At 39.4% G+C, this 25,398-nt stretch overlaps 1 pseudogene; it reads left to right on the top strand.

The window, feature by feature from the left end:
• LOC149180467 (uncharacterized) overlaps positions 1-25,398 on the top strand; it is a 55,440-nt pseudogene that overhangs the window by 11,050 nt on the left and 18,992 nt on the right.

Raw genomic sequence — 25,398 nt, 5'->3', positions numbered from 1 at the left:
CCCAACCTGACTCGGATGCGGAGTGAAAGTGTCATGTTCAAGAGCGACTTGCTACCAATAAAGTTTCTTCAAGTTTTCTTCCCAATTTTTCCCCAGTCATTGCTGACCAGTACCTCTTTATTTTTGTCAAGCTTGAGGAGGATAACATATGCTTGTTCTATAATTTTCCCTTCGGGCAAACCCATCACTATGTTTTAACGAGCCTAGCGATAGTGAAACTCGTTCTTGTCTGTATGGACAAGTTTGTCGCTAGTAGGTTTTAACGAGTTTAATGACAAAGATAACTCGGTCCTTTTCCATTTTAGAGAGTCTGAAAGGGACATAAAGAAAACTCCAATAATCCTTTTTCATCATATAATCCCTTAGGTCTAAAAAAGTATAAAATAATACGAAAGGGATGAATTTTCAGTAATTTTAACGAGCCGAACAAAACAAGCGCTCGATCGTTTTGTGTAATAATACCTCAGGTCCAAAAAGATTAAAATCTAGAGGAGGGATAGCACTTCCGGTCACTTTAATGAGCTAGAGAGGCCAATTTCTCGGCCATATTTTCATATTTTACGAGTCAGATGAAAAGAGCTTAAAGGAGACTCGTTTTTCGAGGAACGAGTGATAAATTCGGGTAGCATCTGATTCCAGGTAAGGTTTGGAGTTTTCCAATCACGACAGTGTCACAAATATGGCTAACAGGATCACTCTTCACAGCTGTTCCTAAAAAAGGGTAAACAATCAAATGGAGGTGCATGATCAGCCAAAACAGAGTGGAGGTGATGATGATAACACGACCAAGGCTTCAAAGGCTGATGATAATGCATTCATGATGGTTATTTATCGGAAATTGGTTCATTTTTTAATCAGTGAGCTTAAACTTTGGGGGAAACATTTGCTCATTGCTTTAATATGTTTAATTTTTAACAAGCTTGAACTCTACATAAAAACTACTCGTGGCTAGGTTTATTTTTTAACGAGCTTGAACCCTGCGGTAACACTGCTCATGATAAGTTTGCATGCCCCCATCATAATAACGCAAATTAAGGTGCATGCCCCCCAAGCTTCATTGCATTCAACACGGTGGTTGGAATGAAGGTTTACCTTCGAGATCTTTGAAAGACTCGATTTGGAAAGGGAGTTGTTTCATTTTTTAATGAGGTTGACACAGGAAAAGAACTATCCTCAGAATCCACCATATTTATAGTATTTGATAGAAAATCCAAAACTGAAGGATGATTAAGGTTGCTGGAATAATATTCGTGGTAATCAGGAAGATGGGAACGATGGTGGTAATCTTCCCATGGTGCCCCGTCAATCATCATTGACTGAACAATTCCTTCGTCTGTATAATGTACTTGTGACCAAGGATTTGAAGAGGTGCCATATTCCTTAGACCTATCTATCCAAACACTCGATGAGCGTTGATTTGGGTTTGCCCCCCAGGCCAAGAAAATTGATTGCTACAATATTTCTATTATGGCGATGATCCATGCTGACAAAATGTTCAGGAATCTTCTGAATCTAGAATACATCATGTTGCAGGTTCCCACCGTGGCCACTTCCGCCAGATTGTTTGGAGGCGGTAGGGAAAAATTCCCCATCAATGTAGGGTCTTTTAGTAGGTCTACTTCGATATTTTGAAGCGAATGAGGGCTTCCGTGGATGGAATGCTTCCCGTAACTTGTGAACTATTGGGGAGGAAGGTTTGTTGGTCAACGATTGTAATTCCTCCTTGGAAAGGAAATGAAACCTTTCTGAAGTATGTTGACACAATAGTGGCCATGGCATAAATCCATGGCCTTCCCAGTAGGATGTTGTAATCGAGGTTTCCGTCAATTACTTCAACATCTATTTCTATTATTTTGCCCCCCAGTTTGACTTGAAAGTTACTTAAAATCCCGTATGGGGTGTATGTTCATCCATCAAATGATTTTAATGTTGTCGAAGATCACGACAAGGTTGGAGATCCTAAAGTTTTCCAGCAACTCATCGACATAATACATGTAGATGCCCCCTCATCAATAATTGTTCGATGAACAGTCTTGTTGAGGGCTTTCACTTGAATGAGGAAAGCTAGTTGAGCTAGTAACTGAGGGTCATATCCTTTATGATTAAAGGACACAAGATTGGAATCCGTTGGGTCAATCCCACCTATCGCTGATAATAAAGCCTGCTTTTGGGAGGGGAAATTTAGTAGTACCTCAAGTGTCGACATAGCGAATGGCGATAGGGCCAGATCTTACACTATATTATAATGCTGTGCTGCTCTGGCACGAGGATTAAATGTCGATTTGTGTACTACTCCCTTTGGTGGCTTTATCGTTAGCTCAGGGATGATGGGTGGCACAACTTCTGTCGAAGTTGTTGTCAAACTACTAGGTTGATCATTATCCTTGTTGTTCGACATCTGTGGATTCCCATAATCTTTATTCCTTGTCGATATCAAAGCATCATTTTGTTGCTTTGAAACAGACAACATTAGCACTTGCGATGAGGAAGCGTTATTACTAGCAACCAGATTTGTTCCTGGATTCGGAAACGGATCTGTCAATACCGCCGAGGTTTTTGAACTCTTGGACAATTTCTTAAGCTCGGCTTTATGTGGACAATCGCTCGTCCAATGATCCTCATCACATATAAAGCATGGATGACTCGGTTTCCTATTTCCGGAGGGGTTTGCAGAAGATTTTTCAGGAGACAACTCTTCCCGTTTTTTCTTCTTCCCTTTCTTTTTCTTCTTGCCTCCTAGTTTCTTGGTTTCTTTGCCTTTGTCAGTAGACATGGCATTTAATTCCGAGGCAAGAAGTTCCTCATTTTCATTTTGACTAGAAATCTTATGGGCCTTTTTAGATGTAGCCTTTGTCGATTTTGTGTTTGTCGTACCAATCACGCCATGGCGGCATGAGAGTCATTATTCAATTTAGGAGGAGGAGGAATGGAAAATTCTAGTCTGGGAGCGTCAGGGATTTTATTGTAGAGCGTGCCAGACTGAGTATAAATCAAATCTGAATATTGCGCACGAGCAATAACTTGCTCTTTAGTGATGACCCCTCCCTTTGCCACATGTTCTGTAATGGAAGGTAATAATGACTTAATAAACCATTCAGCTAAAAGCTGATCAGGAACGTACATTTTTACCATTCTACGAAGACGTCGCCACTCATGAATATGATCGGATATGTGAGTGGCCGTTGTTTGCTTGAAATTAGTAAGAAGTTCTGTTCCCATTTCGTACCTTATGGGTAACTGAAAATGGGTTAAAAAGGTTGTGGCTAGGGTACTGAAGTTATCAAACGAAGCTCTAGGTAATTCGATATACCATTTTGCTTCCGGACTAGTTAACGTTCTCTGAAAAAGGTGAAGCCTAATCGAATCATCGTTTAGGGTGTTTGATGAACACCATAGATGAAAGTTCATCACATGATTCGACGGGTCTTCACCTGGATTTCCATTAAATTTAGGAATATCTGACGGAATTTTATGTGGAATCGCTAGCCACCATGGGGTGTAAGCAATTGGATCGTTTGTTAGCCGATTTAGATCTGGTAACTCTAAAGTCACCACGAAGGGCAACTGTTGATTCAGGTTTGGCAAAGCATACCCAGGATAAGATGGTATTGCCTGATCATTTGGTCTTTGCATACCGGCATAATGCATTTGATGTTGGTAACTTTGGTAAGGTTGATGGGCATAACCATTATGGAATGGTTGATATTGACTGTTTTGAATATACAGCTGCCCATTATTTGCAAAGATTTGTTGCTCAGATCATTGGTAAGCTTGCTGGAATTGCGGTTGTTGATATTGCACCAGCCATGGTTGTGAAGCCATGTGTTGTTGTCCAATACTGGCTGTTTGACCAAGATGAGGGGTAATTGTACCTGTTTGGGCCTGTGTCATTCCACTAGTTGGCGATTGTAGTTGAGTCACAGGGATAAGAGGCTATTGCATTACGACCTGAGAAACCTGAGGTTGGCATACAACAGGAAATGCTTGTACTTGTGACACCATCACAATAGCCGGCGTAGTTGGTGTATTTGACATAGGTAAACATTGTTGCATCGAGTATACAACTCTTGGTTGTTGAGGCAGTATTGGCACCCAACCGCTAGCTGTAATTCCAGCATAACCTGAATTCTGTTGTGAACTCTCGTATGGTTGTTCTCCTGGTGGAGACAATGAAAGGGTATATTGCCCCCCATACGGCGGTAATCTGGTACTTAAAGGAATGATTCGCCCTTGAGGACCGGACTGCCCAAATTGACACCGTGAAGGATCAATTTGCTGAGACTCAACATAAGAGCTCCCAGATATTATTCCGGATGAACAAATGGGAATGGACCAGATTGTTGAAATAGCCCCTAAGTGGGCCCCATCTAGCGATTGAGAGCTAGTTGGGGTAGATGGTATGCCACGAACATTGTTGGAGTGACAACAGGAAGTTTTGTCGTCGCTGTGTCAGATGACACAGTCCTAGATGTTGACGGTTATTCAGACATATCTAGTCTATCCAAAATATTTCCTAGCGATTCTACAGGAGCTTCTGATAACGGTAGACTAATTTCTGATGAAGAAGGATATAGGGTGATCCTGACACCAAATTGCGATGGAGTACTAGATGGAGGATCCTCCACAATCTCTTCTATAGCAATCAGATTGGGTGGAAGAGGTAGACCGATAGGTCCGTAAAATATTTCTGGTGTCAAAGAAGGCATAGATTCTGCAGCGCCAGATGTTTGGGGAATAACACCTTCCAAATCAGTTGTAGATACAAGTGTTTACCTTCACACTAGGATCAACTCTACTATCCTTTGGTGGCTGCGAAACTTCTTCTATAAAGGCAGGGATACCAGAAATGTTTGGAGTAACTGGAGTCTCCGATGGTGTCGGAACACTAGTTCCAACTTTACCAGGGGATTTTGAACCAGTTAAACGAGTTCGATTCGTCCGTAACAGTTTTGATTTTGGAGACAAAGATGGTTGACTCGTAAGCCTCCGCGAACGACGGGGTTTCAATTGACTTTCTTCCACGATTGCGGATTACTCGATCAACTAAAAATAAAGGGGAAATATGTTTCCGAATTAAATGAATTTTAGATGCTTTGACACAACTTGTTTTTTCAATTTTTAAGAGTCGAGAAAAAACAAAATATGACTCTAGCCGCCTTCGATTTTTAATGAGCTTGAAGTGACAAGTGCTCAGATGGACCTTTCCTTTAAGGAGTCTGAAAAGGAACAAAAGAGACTACTATGGAAATCTAGACAGAGGGATTACCAAACCAATCACAAAACTGCAAAATACTTTTTACGGTACGGCAGTCAATCTTTCCAAATGCTGTGTTTAGTGCATTACGATCGATAGGGCGGCAGACACAGCTTCCTATGGATAAAGGATATAGCCTATTGTGGTCTCTCAATATATACTTGATGGTACATGGGAGCACAAGTCCGTACTGGCACTTGCCGTCTCAAAGTGGAGGAATCACCCAACCAACAATGAAAACAATAGTTACCAGGCTTTACGATGCCGGAATATGTCTCTAGCCTAGACTTCTAGATGTTGTGCGTTAGGTTCCAAAGAGTTTTTAGATTCATTAAATTTATTTTATATTTGATCTTGCTTAAGAAATTTTCCTTTCAGGTTCACCGCGTGATGTAGATATACAATTCCTAAAATGCAATCTAAGATGATAACAATCATTTAATCTTCTTTTTGCAATGAAAATCCTAGCTACTAAAGAAAGAGAGATGATATTCTTTCAACATAGAGCAGAGAGCACACACTATATGCACTGTCCTAAATCAAACCAACAAACAGTCTAAATGCAAATGCACATGCATGTATTTGTTTTCAGTCTTCTTAATGTGTGAATGATAAAAAGAAAGCTAAGCGCAAATCTGAATTATTTTTCAAAGCGACATTACTAACAAGCTTCTTTTCAAGACAAAATGAAGACAATGGCGACACTTTGCGATTTGGAATTGAAAACTTGCTTTCGACACTTGAAAAACTACTAATTCAAATCAAATACAAGAGTAATAGTGTAATCGACTATCAAGAACAATCGGATTCTATTCTATGACTAAAAACGACACTTGCGACACTTCCAAATCAAGAAACGACAGTTCAATTACGCTACTTCTTTGTAAAAGAGAACTAAAAATGGCTCACAATACATAAAAAAATTATAGTTCTTTGCACAATGGAGGCGGAATAATGGAAAGGAAGGGGGTTTCCACAGAGGTATACTAACTACAGTCAACAAAACTCCTGAATAGAGTTGAAAAGAATGAAGAAAAACCAAAGGCTGGAGGCAAAATTAGCCTTCTTTGACCAACACACCTGTTACACAGGGATTCCAGTATACATCCCACCTACAACACATGGGAAGTGCGATGCATGTTGAAATCCTTGAAGAGAGGGTGCGATGGTACAATGCGAGACTTTTGATCCAGTTCTTGATCATAGTTTGCAGCACAGTTCAGGGATTTAGGCCGAGCAATTGATAATTAGTAAATAAATCATAGGGGTAGATCTAAGGAGGTTACTAGAGCCACCACAAGGAAAATTAGAGAGTTTGTAAATCGATTGTTTAGTTCATAAAAAAAACCCAGAGATAGACTGAAGCAGCATTGATCTACTTTGCACTTGCATAGCAAATGTAGTTCGAAGGCTAGCTGGCTTGACTTCAGGCTCCGTCTGTAAGTTTATAAAGCAAAAAAATATAGACAAACAAACAATCTATTCGCTCCCCAGCGGAGTCGCCATTTTGTTATCTAGAAATCTAGTGTCTATGCAGAGCTTCTAGTCCCACTAACACTGGTAGCTATCTTAGAAACAAACAAACTAAAACTACTTTCATTTTCCTTTATGAGAAGTAGATAAGAGGGGAACAAAGGAGACCAACCTCTATCTTGCGCTTGGTTCCTTGCTTGATTCCTTTCCCTTCTGATAGATCTTTGCCACTCACTTCCTCATCTACCCAGCTTCAAAGAGCGCCTGTGGAATCAAAGCAGCATAACACTATCCAAGAATAGAGATCTACTATCATAAACAATATAGGACCAGATATATATTGACCACACAAATGCATATATCATCAATCATACAAGAATGTGGAGGAAAACTTGAATAGCTTTATTAATATCAAGAATAGAAAAGAGGATTACAACCAATTGTTCTGGCCCAGCATCATCCTCTCAGCAAGAAATCCCTTCTTCACCTCATGAAAAGCTTAGATCACCCAACACTATGATGTTACACCAAGAAACCAACAACACTTCCTTACAAGATACAAAATTCCAACCTTTGGATCTCTGGGATGAGGGATCCATATATAGATGATTGCAGGGAGGTGAGTCAGCTTCTGAGATTTGATTAGTGTCCTCTCTATGGTATTTCTTGATTCCACTTGGAGATTGATGATCTCTTACTCATCTCTGGGCGAATTCAGAGAGGCAAGTGTCATAGAAGAAGTTTCTAGAAGATTCCATGTCGAACCACCTTGCAAAATGTCTCTACCATTTGTCCACTCTTGCTCATCGCACCCTGCAGAAGAGCTATCCAGTATGCATCACACCTTCTGCACTGGGCAGTTTGTATGGTCCAGATTTGACCAATTCTGAGCAGTTTTCTGTGGAGAACTTCTTGGAGATGATGTAATCAGCTAACCTTGTTCCTTTAGGGTAAGAAACAACATTTTTAGGGACTTAGGAGCCCTTGTTTTATGGACATATATGATTGGGGTTGCAGTGCCCAAAAATGTCTATAACAGTCTGGGCGGATGGGTTCTTGCAAATGTGTCCGTTTTTCATTGCTTGAGTTCAGACATTTTGGTGGTTGAGTTCTTGACAAGGCAAGTGAGGGTCTCAATATCAGTTGATTCCTTGTCTCTACCCTTGCTCGCCATTTCTTTGGTCTTTCTGCTTGCATCCTTGTAGTCTTTCGTTGATTCGTCATCCTTGATGACTCCAATTGTGTGCAAGTCCTTTTCAACAACAATAGCCTTTTTGCATCTTTCTAAAAGTGTTGGCTTCATAGCTCACTTGACGAACTACACAATGGTGGTTGGAAGTGCAGACATGTAATAGTTAATAATGATGGAATCATGAGGTTTAGTGTCTGCTGCAAATTTTTTCAAAATACGCATAAACCTCTGATTGAAGTCTTTTACTTTCTCTTTTCCCTCCATCTTGAGGCTTCCCAATTCCTTGAGCAGCATGGCTGGGGTCTTGTCATCAGTAAACTTTTCAAGGAACATACGTTTGAAAGAACCCCAGTTCTATATGAAGTTGGGTGGAAGGTTGTGATACCAAGTAGCTGCATGGTTTTCCAAGGTCCATGGGAACAATATACATGCTACATCATCATAATGTACCTTAAGGGTCTGTAGTTGTAGGTAGACATTTTCCAAGTGGTCTTCTGCCTTCACTGCATTGCCAGGGTTGAACTTGATGTTCATTCTCTCCACTCGCTTCGACATCTTGTGCAGAACAGCTGAGAGAGCCAATGGTCCCTGAGTCATCCATTCAATATTTGGGTCAGCCATCTCTTCATCTTCTTTATCTTCTTCCTCTCCTTTAGAGTCTGATGGTTCTAGATCTGAGTCTGTCGGTTTGTCTCTACCTCCACCTATTCCGCTACCTTCCCCTCCGCCTCCTATACCGGAGTTCGATCCTAATATCACAAGAGTGCCTCGTTCATCTTCAAGGAATATTGGAGGTTCTTATTCGTCTTCAATAGCTTCCTCTAGACCTTCAAGTGTGGCAAGGACTGCTTCTTCCATCGATGATACGAAAACTCCTATGGGAGTGGATTTTGGCTTCTTAGATGTGTTTGGAAGATGTTGTATGACTGGGATTAGTCTGTCTACTTTCACAAACTAGCAAGTGATGGACGGGTGGAGCGAAGGTGTTGATATGAAATCTCTTGTTAAATTATGGGAGGTGAGGAGCAACCAACTGCAGAGTTGCGGGAGAGGGAGTGCGAGTTACTGCCTTGAATAGATGATTGATGAGTGAGTGTGAGGGGAATTTCAGCCATGTACAACTAGCTTCCATCCTTATAGTGCCAGAAATGTTGAGGGTGTTGGACCCACCAACATTCAGGGGATCACCACGGTATGAAGTCCCAACTAGGCCTCACACTGTTTGGTGTGGGAGTCCCATCCATTATGATGGCCCGGGTGCCATTGTCTTAAGGATTTGCCTCAAATCTTGCTTGTCAACACAGGAAAGTGGTTTGCTTTGTCTTTGAGAAGTGAGGTTCACATGCTTGGTGAGTGTAACTATCACTTGTGTCAATGGTTCTTTCACTATCAAGGGAGAGAGTGAGAGTGAGTTCCAGGTCAATTGGAAGCAGTCCCAACACTGTTAGGAACACACAACACAACAGGACATGCACAACTTCTAGCGGAGCAATCCACATGGATGTGGAAGTCACAAAATACAAGGTAAGATAACACGTACAACACTCACAGATCAGTCTGAACAAGTGCAATGGTTGTTACAATAAGCTTCATGTAAAAGTTCTGTCTGATGTCCGGGAGAGCAATCTACATGGGTGAGACAACGTTAACAACATATACAACACATTTCCATTAATAGATTATGCATTAAAACAAATGAAACAATTCAGATGTAGAAAACAAGTTAAAGAAACATGCATTACAAGTGTTCAAGATCAGTCTTACAACAAATACAATACATGTGCGAAAACGTGATGGCTTGTTAGCAGGCTTCTGAATTAAGAAAAATTTCCAAGACACATCATTACAGCATACATAACTAACCACGAGTGTGGGGCTTTGGAGCCACTACTTACTCCTCAAAGAAAATATTACAGAATCTCTTGGCTATGTGGGAGGAGCTGAGGTGAAAAGTCTTTTACATGTACAAACGAGGGGGTATTTATAGCCAAGGGTGAAATCGACCCTTGTGGTTGTTAAACTACCCTCATGACCATTTGACTTCCATGACTTTTCGACTTACATGACTCTTTGTTCAACAAGTGGGTTTCTTGGACTTCCACATTACATCACATTGATTGACAACAAGCCCATAGTGGAGCTGTGGTCGACATGACTCATGACGTGACTCGACATGACTTGACATGAAAATGCTAGTACATTTGTGCTGTTGTTGGAGTGCATGTCGAACTATAGTGTTGCTAGGTGATGGATATCTTCATGGTGTATCATAGCTTCACCTCCACATGGTGAAGTGCACGAAGTCTCCAATGGTCCTTGGTTCGCTTGATGAAGCTTTAGCATGTTGTTCCTTGCTTGCATGTTTGAAGGCTTGACAGGCTCATTTGTTTGCGAAGGTGCATGTTCGTCGTGTTCATCTACTTCACATGCTTCATTCTTTTTTCTGTTGGTGAACCTTTCATTCTGCATGTGTTTCCTTCGTTCATCCCATTCATCATCTTGCCATGTTTGTTGGTGTAGCTGTACCTGCAGTCACTCATGACGAGATGATATCAAATCCAAAACCTCCTTGTCTACAAGGACACATGATCATTTCGAATGCAGGTGATCGAGAGAGGTAGCAAGGTTGCGAAGCAGGATGATGGCTCTAGGCATTGCTAATGAAAACTGCGCAAGAGTCACTGAGTGATTGAAACGGGCAATCTGATACGACAATGACTATCTGCGAGGTCTGGCTCGGCTGGGAGGAAAAATTGTGAAAATTTTGGGAGGGACAGTCCAGGCTGCTGGAAGGCAAGGCGGGCATTCTCTGCATATTTTTCAGAATGAACGGGTAGCGAGGATGGACAGCCAGATTTGTGCAATTTTCTAGAGGAATGGGTCGAGCTGCATGAAGGGTCAACAGACAAGGATTGTGAAGTTTTTTGGGGGAACTTCTTAGGAGACTGGCATCCAAAAATGCACAATTCTGAGAGGGAACTACTAGTTGGCTACTGGGTCACTGGCATCCAAAACTGTGCAATTCCCATAGGGAACTGCTAGTTAGCTGTTGGAGTCACTGGCAGCAGAAACTGCACAATGCTAGGAGGAATTGCTAGTGTGCTGCCAGGGGCTGTTGGTAAGGAAAACTGGACTAAGGCTAGGAGGCCAGTCTGCTAATCATCTTTGTGCAATTTTTGAGCTGAGCTGACTAATGGGTAGTGGAAGGCTTGCTCTTGAACATTGCACAATTTCTGAGATGAATGGTTGGTCGACTGTCGGGATGAATGACTGGGAAAATTTCGCAATTTTCTGAGGGAGATAGGGATGAGCACTTGGTGTCTATCCAGCCTGTCTGCGCAATTTCCTTAGTCAGTTAAGCGGGTGAGGCCAGTGGGATCTGCACAATTTTTGAGGGGAGTCAGTCCTAGGGTGACTTCCAGGTCTAACTGTCTCGGTGGCCAGCGTGAGAGTTGATTGAATTGCTTGCTGGCAAAGTAGCTTGAAAAGAATAGCTCGGTGCTTCTGCACTTTTCTGGTTGATAGTCGATTGAGTCAATAGCAGGGTGATGGTCTAGCTGTCAGAGGGGAGTCTAGTTGTCAGAACTTCAACAAAAATGTCTAAGTGTGTGAATAATCAAAATATGCATATGTGATTATATGAACACACACTCGCATGACTTGATGATGAAACGACCAAACCATCCAGACACACATGTTCAACATGACTGACCAACGGTGTAAGTGACAAGCATGACACTCATGATTGATTGTTCATTGATTGAGATGATGCTTGTGCAATAGTGAATGTGATTTTGTGTGTGAGTGCAGAAGATGCTTTCATATCTTACACAATAAGTACATACGAAGCGAACACTTTGAGCATAACCAAAACATGGTTGCAAGCATGACTTAGACATCAGAATGCAGAGATTTGAATGCAATGAACAAGCAAGGTAGATGTAAAGACTCACATGAGCTCACAGAGTGAACCCGAGTGTGTGGAGTCATCTAGTGGGACTATTCAAGGGAGGCTCCGAAATTGGTGCAGGCCAAAATTTTGGAGGGTGGTTGTAGCCGCTACAATAGAACCCATCAGGGATAACTTTCATGTTAAACTTAGAACCTAATATTGGAATTTTTTGGGTGCAAATGGTGGCCCTACCCCATGGAGGAACATAGTAACCCATGACATCCCACACATAAAAACTACTCAAGATTAGGTACTTTGAGAAGTTGATGTGATGGAAATATTTGTTCCACCTTCTCCTACTCGACCTACTCCTTTTGACTTGAAGGTAATTTCTAAGTTGAATTTCACTTATAGTTACTACTTTCATGAAGGCATATCATTTTCTCTTCATTTTAATAGTGTGGATAAAGAAATATATTACAACTTTATCATGCTTTCAAAGCTACAGTCTGAAGTTTCTTCAGGGTTTTCGTGGTTGGAGTCTTCTCCACCTTTGCTAGAATCACCGCCCAAGCTTGATGGTGGAATTATCTACTATGCAATCAATGATGATAATGGTGATGTTAAGGATGGTTATGAATGTCCTTCATTCTTGTTTAAGTGAAATAAATTACAAGAGCGAACCAAAAAATTGGAGGAAGAAACTGGTCGTCATGACATCACTGTCTATACAAATCATCCTTTGACTGCAAAATTGTACTCATTGCATTTGCAACTTCATCCCAACCATTCATCCATGCATATATTTTTGGTCCAAGGAACATCCAAAGGTAGGTGCATGAATCTATATCAATGTCCTAGCTTTTTATTTATATGATGATTATATAGTTTTTGAGTAAATAGGAAATATATTTAGCAACAACATTAATTATAATTTTTTTTTTTTCGGGCAGTATAAATGCAAGATTTACACCAACATTTAATTTTTCAATCCGGGTAAGTAAACTTAGAGGCGTAGCAAAATATATGCTAGAATACAACCTCAGGGATCTGTTAAATAAAAACCAAGCTCTTGCAAGAAATTCAAAAGGAGAATCATTCAAGAAAAATAAACAAGACTCTTCAAAGCAAAGTAAACACACTCCGGGAATCTACTTCTGGCTCCTCTTCTGGGTTGAGTTAACTCCTGCAGTAAGTCTTCCTCAGTTGTCCAGGGGACAAGGGAACATAGGCCCTGTTCAAAAGAATGTGATTCAAGAAATAAAGAATGTGAAACCTCTTAAAACATTATTTCTATGTTGCAAACATGAAATTAAACTAGAAATCACACAACAACTTCATTCCAACTAATCTAAGGAAATAATTGAATGCTTTAAGAAGAATCAAGATAATAATGCACTGCTTCTCTTAAAGACAATTCAATACTTTAACTGTTAGAGAAATATGCAATAAGAACCAATATATAATTCGTGTTGTTTGGCCTGATCTTATTAAATACTTCCTTATAATATATGCAACATTTAATTATAATGAAGAATTCTGTGAGTGTTTTGTCAACAAGATTCACAATCTTTCCTTATGCTGATCCTGACATCTGCTTGCAAAAGTGCAAGAATAAATGTTTTTCTGCAAAAGTGCAGGAATAAATGTTTTTCTGCAAAAGTACAGGAATCTGTCTCATATAATATTCAAAGGCAATCATGAATACATGTTAAGTTAAGTTAACCAGAATTCTTGATCAACAATTATTTCACCATTACATTATGGAAATAAACTTTGTTATGCAGCAATGAGATCAGGGTAAATCTTTGTAAGAATAAATAAGAGATGCAGTTAAAACATTCACTGTTTACTTTAGTTCAACCTTTATCAAAATACATCCAAAAGCATTGATATTAAACTTGAATAACCAAAGCAGTAAAATAAAGCTTTTGGAATGAAATTGAAAATGAAATGACTGAAAGAAGAGCTATGAAATGAAATTGCGAAATTATCTAAGATCACACTCACACCAAGCAAACTAAAATGTAGCAAAAGAAAGTTAAGAGGTTTGGGGCAACGAACTGGCTGGTCGGCCCAACCATCTAACTCATTGTCCTTTCAATGATTAAGTCACAATATTCAGAACAATATGGAGAAACAAAATTACTTAGAAGTGATTGCCAAATAAACTCATTTCAGAGTAGAAACCAGAATTCAGAATTTAATGCCAAGGAAATTCATTTCAGAAGTCTTGTTACAGATTCATTAAATAATGCAGCGCTGGCTCCAATGGTCCCCTCTAGGGATCATCCCACTGGTGCGCAGCTCCTCCTTCCCTACACAACAAGATCTAATTCCCTGTTCTGCAATTGAAATACAATTTACAAAATACAAACTGCCATCCCCCTCCCACCTACATAGCTCCTCTCTTTTATATTGGTTTTTACATGATAGTTTCTTTAGAAAATAACATGGGGATTGAATCCCAACTAATATTCATCAATAGAATATCATTACAACCATTTACCAAATAAAGGAATGAAGATATGACACGAATTTCCCAAATCTGGCTGTTTTCTACAATTCTAGAAAAATTGGTTTTTTTTTTTAACAAAATGCCTCCAAAGAACTATGTGTATCTCCTTAACCATTATGAATTTCAGAAAAATATTTGGAGGAAATCTAGCTTGTTATATTTTCAACAATAACCTCTCTCAGAATTTTCTAGTTCATATCCATTGCCTCCAAAATCATGCCCAAAAATGACCGTTTGAAATCTAAGATGCTAAAATTATGGAAAAACAACCTATTTTTAGAAAACTACCTCCAAGACCGTTATGTTACTTTTATACCATTACAAATTTTAGAAATCAGTTTCAGGCTTTGTCCATTTTCTATTCTGGGACCAAAACCCATGTTCTAGAATTTCTTCATTCGCCTTCACCTGCACGAAAAAAGACGTAGAAGTTGGCAGTTTGGAAACTGCTGTGAACTTGGGGCTGAGGCATTAATTATTGCCTAAACATAAATTTGTATGACCTGGGTGTATCTTAGCTTATGTGGAAGTGTTCAAACACCATTTTGAACAAAAACCTCTTTCATATTTCCCTAGAGATGTGTCAACGTATGGAAGCCCCAAATTAGTGCGGGCATGTTGGTGGAGGCATGTTGGTGCAGCAGAGCTGGTATAGGAACTGTTAGAGCCTAGATTTACCTCAGGTTGAAAAGGTAATATTCTAGGTCCACATCAAACCACGCTCAGCCTCGTAGCTAGCCCTACGAGGACAGGAGAGGGATCTCTTCGAATCAATCTCAGCAAAAGATAATCAAATGGGGCTTGAGATGACTGAAATACAAACTAATTTTAGGCTAGGTATGAAGTGCAAGGATTTGATTTGATTTTTGGGGGTTTTTGTTGGAATGGAAAGGCAAATTTGGGTCCGGGAATGAGGCCAAATTTTTGCAGAGTTCCGGTTGGGGCAAGGTAGGCAGTAGTTTTGATGCTTTAGATAAAATGTATGGATGGAAAAGACCGTTGAGGAGCTGAAGAGGGAAAGAGGCTACAAGAATCCTCTCCAAACAGATGAAAACATATAAACCTAAACAAATTTTAAGGCAAAGAACAACAAGCCAAATGAATTCTACCTTTGTCACTCGTTTTGTTTAATTTCAGAAGAAAAGAGAAGGGAAATGGCATAGATAAAACATCAATGAACTTACACTTGCATGAATAAAAACACCATCAAAACACAGAGCCACAAGGATCCCAACAAGTGCTGCAAAACCCTGGTCTTTCCTTTGCCAAAAATGCAGAAATCAAATGTACAATAGAGTGCCAAGCAATCCCAAGTGTCCAACCCTGAAAATGACTTAGAAATTACATAATATAGACAAGCCAAACCTATTCCCTTGCCTCTAGGGGTCGAGCTCATCATTCTAGGAGCTATTTCAACCAATTCTAAACAAGGAACTGAAATCTAGGAAATCAAACAACTTGCCCCTATATGCTAGGAAACTGATTCATTCACTCACATTTCACCTTTTGGTGAATGAATCTTTTAGAACAAGTAAATATGTGCCAAAATTACATCATAGTCATCCAATTACATCAAGATAGATCAATAATTACATCAAAAAGTAAAACTAGTCAAAACGGGACGAATTTCTGAGCTGAATAGTGAAAAATAGGCAAAAATCCTCTATGCGCCGTGCCTGATTCTCTATGTGTCGCACCACTTTGGAGCAAAATTTGAGGCACTTCCTGAAGTCCAAATTGTGCCCAAGTGTGCTTGTTGGAAAGTTTTTCCTGTCTAATTTCCAACCCAAGTGGAATTTTTGAATTTGGATGTCATTTTCCCCTCCAAAATTTCAATCTCCCAAGACTGCTTCTTGTGTGTCAAAATAGGGGCAGTGAGGTCATTTTTTGAGTGTTTTTGACCTCCTGAGGACTCAAAACTTGCCCAAATTTCTTGGCCATGCATAAAAAACCATGATTTTTTTTCATGAAAAATCTAGAAATTTAAAATTTTTGTGATTTGGAGCTCCCTAGCAAAAGAGCACGCCACGTGATGCGGCGCATAGGGAGAAAACCCCTATTTTTTGTGCCAAAATTTGTCAAAATGCCAAAAATGCCCCAAATTTCTTGAAATTTGGGCTGGAGCTTCTCCATCAAGTGTCATGCTGGGCTGAAGAGGCTTTGGCCAATATTCGAAGATGATCATGCTCCTTTTTCCTCTTTTGCTTCCTTATTGCCTTCTTTAATTTGCCTTTAGATTCCTTATTCGTGCCTTGCAAACATTATTCCGCGCCATGTAGTGGAAAGCCATGTGTCTTAGCAATGCCTTGTCTCTGTTAGCCTTGTCCAGTAGTCCCTCTAAGTGGATGTTGACTCTCTTGATCGAAATCTCTCGATCAACCTCTATCTCCTGCTAAATGGGTGTCATCTCATTTAGGCTTCTTTGGGCAGCTTGCTGGTCTTCACGGATGTTTTGCCACCTCTATGAGGCCTTCGGGGTGCATGTTCCTCCATGGGTGAGTCATTTTGGGTCTCTACTCCATAATCAGATGAATGACCGGATGGCATAACTGTTGCTATACAAATTTCCTTAGAGAAATAGATGCTGGTGTATGAAACTGTGTTGGACTACTCTTTAATGATGTGCTTGACCTCCGTCACCAAGGGGAAAACAGTGAAACAAGGGAATTCAAAGGGAGGGGAAAAAAATGATGGATAAGGGACTGTTGGGATAAAATTAGTTAGGGAAATATAGGAGAGTTTGGGAATTTATGTATAGGGTTGGGAATTTTTGCATAGGGATAGGGTTTGAGGACATTAGGAAATTTGGGAAAGGGAAATTGGGATAGGGGATGAATGAATTTAAAGGGTAGTGGAACTTAGGGAATAATGAAAAAGGGGAAAAATGAGATGAGGGAGTGAACTTGGTGACAAAACAGTGATTTGAAACCCTAGCAACAAGTTTCCTTGAGATATTTTAAAATATAGGGTTTGATGTTTTTGTTTTAACTATTACCATCCATCAACCACCATACCCTAGCACAAACTTGGATGAAACACAAAAATGGAGGCTCTACCTACTCGTGGAATGAATAATTTGAAATTTGGAGGAATATTTCAATGAATTTTAGGCTTTTTAGCCCAATGCACTGCGCCTTCCCTATGCACCGCGCCACTGTATTTTTGCACTGAGAAATGCATCCTAATGCGCCACACCTTCCCTATGCGTAGCACTTTTTCCAATAGACTTTTGGAGGCCTTCCTGGTGTCAAAATTGGGCTCAGAATAGCGCGTTGGAAAGGTATTTGAGTCTACTTTCCAACCCAATTATAATGTTTCAATTTGGAGTTCATTGTCCCTATCAAAAATCAAATCTCCCAAGACTGTTCAAAATGTGCCAAATGAGGTTGCCTAAAGGTAGAGTGTTGTTGCAGTCAACTTTTGAATGCCTTCCTCAACTCCAAATTGAGCTCATGTTAGCTCGTTGGAAATATCTTTATGTCTAGTTATCATTTGACTCATCAAGAAAGTCATTTGGCCAATAAGGCTAGGATAAAAATTGATTTTCCCAAGGTCACTTCAGAGGTATATCAGTTCTCCCGAGGCAACTGTATTTTTGACATTTCTCTAAAACCATGACACCTGTGTAAAAAATGAAAGAGGTTTTTCTTCCTTGGCATGATTTGGACAAAAAATTCTCTTAGTGTTCCCAAATTCATCTTTTCTTTCTCAGAAACATCATTTTAGTGAAACCTATCCCGATGTGTGGAACAAGAGATTTGTCAAAATGAATCGAAATGAAGGGGATAAGGGGCTTCTAAATTCTTGAGAAAATTTTTGGAAGTGGGGAGGGATGTTAGGAAGTAGGGGAAAGTGGAATCTCAGAAATTGAGTGAGGGGAAGGGGTCCAAAAGGGCTAAAAACAGGCCCAACCTAGGAAATTGCCAAGTTGTAGTAAGAAACTAGGGTTTGTGTGAAAATGAGGAATTTGGGGGATCTCAGTGATGAGAAGTGTTTAATAAGGTACATTAAGGATATGGGAAGGTGTATTAACATCAAGATACAAGTTGCTGATGATTTTACCATCCAAGAGAAATTACCTTCAAAACCCTAGGAGAGGGAAATGAACTTTACCTAGGCGAAACTGAAGCATGAACAAGGTGTAAAATGACCCAGTGGAACTTGACATGATGATGGCAATCCTCTGAATGATGGTACACTCAGCTGAATGGTGACATGGACCATCATTTGGACAACTTTGAAAGGAGTAAAAGCAAACCCTAGACCTAGTACCTAGTGACCAAATTTTACTTGAAGACTCACTGAAATTACAAAATTTGACCTTGACACCTTAAAATCACTTCGTAAGAGCATGTTTGATTGCTGGAGGAAGGCTGCAAATACTGACACTAACATTGGCTCCAATGGGGATGGTAGCTCCTTGGAGGTGCCAAGAACGACAGATCTTTGGGAGAGAAGACCGTGCTTTCATCCATTGGGCAATGGAGTCAAAACTCAAGCTAAAATGCATGACTGAAAACTGACACAAACTAACTTAATAACAACACTGAAAACTGACTCACAAATGACTCATGGCTGACTTAACTAAAACAAGAACTTACAAAGCTTATTGAATGGCAGCAGTCCATCAATATTTCAAATCATGACGACAACCACCTGCATACTAATGAAATATGTACAATCATGTCTAATGAGCTTTCCAATGTAACCAATCCAATAGATGGCTACATACCAAATTTCTGCTCTCACTTTTCTCGAGCAGGCGGAACGATGAACCTGTAGCAAACTCACAATAACCACTAAAACCAAGGGTTATGATAACAAACCAGCCAACATTCATATTCTCAGGTGCTTGCAAAAGAATGCCGAAAGGATCTTGAAAATTCTGAATTACTAGCTTGTCTTGAGATCCAGCAGAAAAAATACAAGTACTCCCTTCATTCTGATCTGAAAGAACAACTGGTTGCTGAGTGATAGGAAGGCACAGAGAGGTATAATTTTCTACCATCTGTGTGTTAGCTATAAATTCCTTGACCATGAGAAATTCTGGCATATTGTCTCACTCAGGCTCATATTCCTCAATTTCATAGTCAAGGTCATTCTTGAACAGAAAAAAGTCTTCAAGATCATCAAACATGATAGCCTTATTATCTTCATGACAGAAAATATTATCTGTTTGTTGATCTATAAAGCTAATTACAAGACTGTCACCATTTTCAAAAGAGGAAGAAGTTCCACCATCACCTTCTTGACCATGTGCACATTGCATATCTGTGTTAACTTGAGTTGTAACATGACCTTTTAGGAGTTGATCTATCTCATCTTCAGACAAAGGAGATAAGACTTTCTGTTTCCTTTTGCTCAAGCAAGTATTGTCTTCTTGAAATAACATTTTGAAACATGAAAAACCTGAATGACAGTCTTGATCTTCTGAAATTTGGAAACATTGTTGATCATCTTCATATGACATGGCAATCAAATTATCATTTACCACTGAGTTATCGAAAGAGGATTTTTCACTTACTTGAACAAAGATCCCATCTTGCTTTTCATGAAATGGTTGGATTACCTCCTCATGAAGGCTTTGGTCAATAACTTTGACTTCTTCATTCCAGATGATCTCAATAGCAGAGCTTTCCTTCATGGGATTCAGAACAAGGTTGTCTTCATCATCACAATCTCAATCTAGATCTGAAATAGTTGACTTGACTTTATCACATTCTGAAATTGAAACTTGATTTCCCTGCATGCTGTCTTCTTCGATGGACAGATCTGAAAAAGAACACTCTCTTTCATCAGTTCCCATTATGCTAAGATCTTGATCCGGCTGCAAAGTTTCTTGCACATCTTGATAAGTATCCTCTTTATGCTGCTGAAATGGATTTTCATACGAGGCTTCCATGATCTCATCATCCATGAAATTATCATCTTCATAATATTTCTCAAGGCTTTCAATAAAACTATAAGCATGTTTGCAACAGTCCTGAACTAAATTTAATGATGGATAAGAGTCTTTATACCTTTCAAAGAACATGGTATGAAAATCCTTCAAACAGTAAATACAAGCAGGCGACAAACTTTCATACCAAGATCGAGCTTCACCTTCCAGAGTGGCCATGAATATTTTCATCAAGAAATCTTCAGGAAAATCAACCTTCAACTTGTGAATATGCATGTGAAATCTAACCAGATGTAAAGTAGCTTCCTTCCTATCATCATATTTAAACATAGGCAAATTCCTTGACCAATCTACCTTTGGAATTTTATTTGGAAAACCTGGAATGTGATCTCGACTCATGGGAGTGTATCTTCTTGCAACCCGTTCCATCTTGAAAATCTTAAAGCTACTTTCCTGCAGTGGAGTCACCATGAAGGATTGATCTCTGGATTTTTCAGTGAATGAAGTTGCCAGGTGAATGATTTTAGCCAATCGAATTCTAAACTCATCACCCAAAGTCTAGAATGATCTAATGTACTGGGGGGTAATTCACAAGTCAAGTGTCACATTCACAAGCTAGACCGGAGATTGACTGAAGCAACATTTATCTACTTTCGCTAATGCAAAGAAAAAGCGTTTCGAAGGCTACCTGGCATAAATTCAGACTTCGTCTGGGTACAAGATAGCTCATTGGAAAGGTCTTTGAGTCTACTTCCCAACCCAACTAGAATTTTTCAATTTGGAGTTCATTTGCCCTGTCAAAAATCAAATCTCGCAAGACTGGTCAAAATGTGCCAAATGAGGTTGCCTAAAGGTAGAGTGTTGTTGCAGTAAACTTTTAAATGCCTTCCTCAACTCCAAATTGAGCTCATGATAGCTCATTGGAAATATATTTGTGTCTAGTTATTATTTGATGCATCAAGAAAGTCATTTGGTCAATAAAGCAAGGAGAAAAATTGATTTTCGCAAGGTCACTTCAGAAGTGCATCAATTCTCCCAAGGAAACTGTATTTTTGACATTTCTCTAAAACCATGACACCTGTGTAAAAATTGAAGGAGGTATTTCTTCCTTGGCCTGGTTTGGACAAAAACCGTTCTCAGTTTTCCAAAATTCATCATTTCTGGCTCAAAAACATCATTTGAGTGAAACCTATCCCGATGTGTGGAACAAGAGATTCATCGAAATGAATCGAAATGAAGGGGATAAGGGGCTTATAAATTCTTGAGAAAATTTTTGGAAGTGGGGAGGGATGTTATGAAGTAGGGGAAAGTGGAATCTTAGAAATTGAGTGAGGGGAAGGGGTCCAAAAGGGCTAAACACAGGCCCAACCTAGGAAAGTGAAAAATTGTAGCAAGAAACTAGGGTTTGTGAGAAAATGAGGAATATGGGGGATATCAGTGATGGGAAGTGTTTAATAAGGTACATTAAGGATAGGGGAAGGTGTATGAATATTAGGATACAAGTTTTGCTGATGATTTTACCATCCAAGAGAAATTACCTTCAAAACCCTAGGAGAGGGAAATGAACTTTACCTAGGTGCAACTGAAGCATGAACAAGGTGTAAAATGACCCAGTGGAACTTGACATGATGATGAAAATGCTCTAAATGATGGTACACTCAGCTGAATGGTGACATGGACCGTCATTTGGACAAATTTGAAAGGAGTAAAAGCAAACCCTAGACCTAATATCTAGTGACCAAATTTTACTTGAAGACTCACTGAAATGACAAAATTTGACCTTAACACCTTAAAATCACTTCGTAAGAGCATGTTTGATCACTGGAGGAAGGCTACAAAGGCTGACACTAACATTGGCTCCAATGGGGATGGTAGCTCCTTGAAGGTGCCAAGAACGGGAGATCTTTGGGAGAGCAGACCATGCTTTCATCCATTGGGCAATGGAGTCAAAACTCAAGCTAAAATGCATGACTGAAAACTGACACAAACTAACTTAACAACAAGACTAAAAAATGACTCACAAATGACTCATGACTGACTTAACTAAAACAAAAACTTACAAAGCTTATTGAATGGCAGCAGTCCATCAAGATTTCAAATGATGATGATAACCACCTGCATACTAATGAAATATGTATAATCATGTGTAATGAACTTTCCAATGTAACCAATCCAGTAGATGGCTACATACCAAATTTATGCTCTCACTTTTCTTGAGCAGGCGGAACGATGAACCTGTAGGCAACTCACAATAACCACTGAAACCAAGGCTTATGATAATGAACCAGCCAACATTCATATTCTCAGGTTCTTGCAAAAGAATGCCGAAAGGATCTTGAAAATTCTGAAGCACTAGCTTGTCTTGAGATCCAGCAGCAAAAATACAAGTACTCCCTTCATTCTGATCTGAAAGAACAACTGGTTGCTGAGTGATAGGAAGGCACAGAGAGGTATAATTTTTTTCCATCTGTGTGTTAGTTCTAAATTCCTTGACCATGAGAAATTCTGGCATATTGTCTCGCTCAGGCTCATATTCCTCAATTTCATGGTCAAGGTCATTCTTGAAGAGAAAACAATCTTCAAGATCATCAAACATGACAGCCTTATTATCTTCATGACAGAAAATATTATCTGTTTGTTGATCTATAAAGCTAATTACAACACTGTCACCATTTTCAAAAGAGGAAGAAGTTCCACCATCACCTTTTTGACCATGTGAACACTGCATATCTGTGTTAACTTGAGCTGTAACATGACCTTTCAGGAGTTGATCTATCTCATCTTCAGATAGAGGAGATAAGACTTTCTATTTCCTTTTGCTCAAGCAAGTATTGTCTTCTTGAAATAAGATTTTGAAACATGAAAAACCTGAATGACAGTCTTGATCTTCTGAAATTTGGAAACATGGTTGATCATCTTCATCTGACATGGCAATCAAATTATCATTTACCACTGAGTTATCGAAAGATGATTTTTCACTTACTTGAACAAAGATCCCATCTTGTTTTTCATGAAATGGTTGGATTACCTCCTCATGAAGGCTTTGGTCAATAACTTTGACTTCTTCATTCCAGATGATCTCAACAACAGAGCTTTCCTTCATGGGATTCAGAACAAGGTTGTCTTCATCATCACGATCTGAATCTAGATCTGAAATAGCTGACTTGACTTTATCACATTCTGAAATTGAAACTTGATTTCCCTGCATGCTGTCTTCTTCGATGGACAGATCTGAAAAAGAACACTCTCTTTCATCAGTTCCCATTATGCTAAGATCTTGATCTGGCTGCAAAGTTTCCTACGCATCTTGATAAGTATCCTCTTTATGCTGCTGAAATGGATTTTCATATAGGGCTTCCATGATCTCATCATCCATGAAATTATCATCTTCATAATACTTCTCAAGGATTTCAATAAAACTATAAGCATGTTTGCAACAGTCCTGAACTAAATTTAATGATGGATAAGAGTCTTTATACCTTTCAAAGAACATGGTATGAAAATCCTTCAAACAGTAAATACAAGCAGGCGACAAAATTTCATACCAAGATCGAGCTTCACCTTTGAGAGTGGCCATGAATATTTTCATCAAGCAATCTTCAAGAAAATCAACCTTCAACTTGCGAATATGCATGTGAAATCTAACCAGATGTAAAGCAACATCCTTCTTATGATGTGTATCTTCTTGCAACCCGTTCCATCTTGAAAATCATAAAGCTACTAATTTTCCTACAGTGGAATCACCATGAAGCATTGATCTCTCGATTTTTCAGTGAATGAAGTTGCTAGGTGAATGATTTCAGCCTATCGAATTCTAGACTCATCACCCAAAGCCTAGAACGATCTGATGTACTGGGGGGTAATTCACAAGTTAAGTGTCACGTTCACAAGCTAGACTGGAGATTGACTGAAGCAATGTTTATCTACTTTCGCTAATGCAAAGCAAAAGTGTTTCGAAGGCTACCTGGCATAACTTTAGACTCCGTCTGTAGCTTATAAAAGAAATAACACTAACAAGCAAACCATTTTTCTATCCCCAGTGGAGTTGCCACTATGTTAGAGCCTAGATTTACCTTAGGCTGAAAAGGTAAGATTCTATGTCCACATCAAACCACGCTTAGCCTCGTAGCTAGCCCTATGAGAACAGGAGAGGGCTCTCTCCGGGTCAATTTCAGCAAAAGATAATCAAATGGGGCTTGAGATGACTGAAACACAAACTAATTTTAGGCTAGGTATGAAGCGCAAGGATTTGATTTGATTTTTGGGGGTTTTTGTTGGAAAAAAGGGAAAGGCAAATTTGGGTCCAGGGATGAGGCCAAATTTTTACAGAGTTCCGGTTGGGGCAAGGTAGGCAGTGGTTTTGATGCTTTAGATAAAATGTATGGATGGAAAAGACGGTTGAGGAGCTGAAGAGGGCAAGAGGATGCAAGAATCCTCTCCAAACATGTGAAAGCATATAAAACTAAACAAATTTTAAGGTAGAGCATAGCAAGCCAAATGAATTCTACCTTTGTCACTCGTTTTGTTTAATTTCAGAAGCAAAGAGAAGGGAAATGGCATACATAAAACATCGGTGAAATTACACTTGCATGAAGAAAAACACCATCAAAACACAGAGCCATAAGGATCCCAACAAGTGCTGCAAAACCCTGGTCTTTCCTTTGCCAAAAATGCAGAAATCAAATGTACAATAGAGTTCCAAGCAATCCCAAGTGTCCAACCCTGAAAATGACTTAGAAATTACATAATATAGACAAGCCAAACCTATTTCATTTCCTCTAGGGGTTGAGCTCATCATTCTAGGAGTTGTTTCAACTAATTCTAAACTAGGAACTGAAATCTAGGCAATCAAACAACTTGCCCCTATATGCTAGGAAAATGATTCATTCACTCACATTTCACCTTTTGGTGAATGAATCTTCTAGAACAAGTAAATATGTGCCAAAATTACATCATAGTCATCAAGTTAAATCAAGATAGATCAATAATTACATCAAAAAGTAAAAATAGTCAAAACGGGGCGAATTTCTGAGCTGAACAGTGAAAAATAGGCAAAAATCCTCTATGCGCCGTGCCTGATTCTCTATGCATCGTGCCACTTTGGAGCCAAATTTGAGGAACTTCCTGAAGTCCAAATTGAGGCCACGTGTGCTTTTTGGAAAGGTATACC

The sequence above is a fragment of the Pinus tabuliformis genome, chromosome 3_2 (genome assembly GCF_031772625.1).
Source record: "Pinus tabuliformis cultivar Carrire ecotype Pingquan chromosome 3_2, CPIR1, whole genome shotgun sequence".
Taxonomy (NCBI): Eukaryota; Viridiplantae; Streptophyta; class Pinopsida; order Pinales; family Pinaceae; genus Pinus; species Pinus tabuliformis.
The sequence above is the reverse complement of the archived record's forward strand: the minus strand, read 5'-3'. Positions and strand labels throughout refer to the sequence as shown.